Below are 1,282 nucleotides of genomic sequence, written 5' to 3' on the forward strand. Positions count from 1 at the left end.
TTTCACCAAGAGCTTTAAAATGAGCCCCACAAGCGGTAGATCAGAAGATCATTGATAAAATTTGAAAATCCGAATTTCTACCCCCGAGGCGTGTTCTACCTTAATGAAAAAGCAACAACAATATAGAGGTGCAACAATACAAATATGAAAGACAACTTATGGAGGCAGTATTCATGCCAATCTTCGGGTATACCGTGAAAATTTTATTAAGGCTCCCCCATAAAAGGGACTACGATTTCATTTGAGAAATTCTAGGTAGATAGTAAGGACAACAAACAGAAGAGAGCTCCTACGTTGATAATTTTACTAAGCTGCATGTGCTTGAAAACTAGCTGTTAGTGAGCAATTTATAGAACTGGAGGTAAAAAAAGCTTGTTGGTGGCAAAGTTGGTGGGTAAGCTTACAGCTACGATTCTTGAGATTTTAATGCTATGTCTGGATCAAACTTTGAAATTTCCTTCTTGCTTACAAAATGGAACGATATAATGTCTGAGTGCCATGGATTCATTTGTTGTGAGTTCTGAGAATTAAAATATGAATTTTTAAGAAAGATGAAGACTTGATTGATAAATTAAGGTAGTACAGGCCTCAAAAGTGAAGGACTTAAACGTTTGGTTATTCTATCAATGCAACTTTCAACCACGTTGCTAACAAATCAAGAATAAACACCAGGGGTCACTTTGCAAAGTGTGGTAAAAGAGAAACAAATTGTATTTACCTAAAATTTAGCACTCATTGAAAATTAAAATGGGGCCATCCCCAGTGTTAACTTGAGGAAAAATACAATTTGCAATCTTTGAAAATTAACGATGATGGAAATCTTTGTTACCCAACAGCTTAAAACAAGTCCCAACTAGATCAGAAACAAACTGTAAAAAAAAATTGAGTATGATATGTGTCCCTGAGATGCATTCCACCTTTATGTCAGATGTAGAATGCATATCCTTATTGACAACCAGACTGAGTTTTAATACTACATGTAAACTTTATAGTTACAAAGATTCACAATACTTATTAATAGTTTGAAGGGTTGATGAAACAGAATAATTGCACTATGTTGCTTTAAGGTAGCACAGTACGGTGCAGTATCAAAACTTCTGAAGATTTGGTATAAAAAGGACCCATTTCTCAATGCAATTTTCAGTTTGATAAAGACTTTAGGGTTTAATAACAGGATGAACTTGACATCAAGATCACCACTTTGTGAGAACTGCAAATGATCTGAAATGCACATTAGGTGCTATCAAGATTTTCATGGATGAACATACAAGACAACTCTCAA

Source organism: Ptychodera flava, chromosome 15 (genome assembly GCF_041260155.1).
Source record: "Ptychodera flava strain L36383 chromosome 15, AS_Pfla_20210202, whole genome shotgun sequence".
NCBI lineage: Eukaryota > Metazoa > Hemichordata > Enteropneusta > Ptychoderidae > Ptychodera > Ptychodera flava.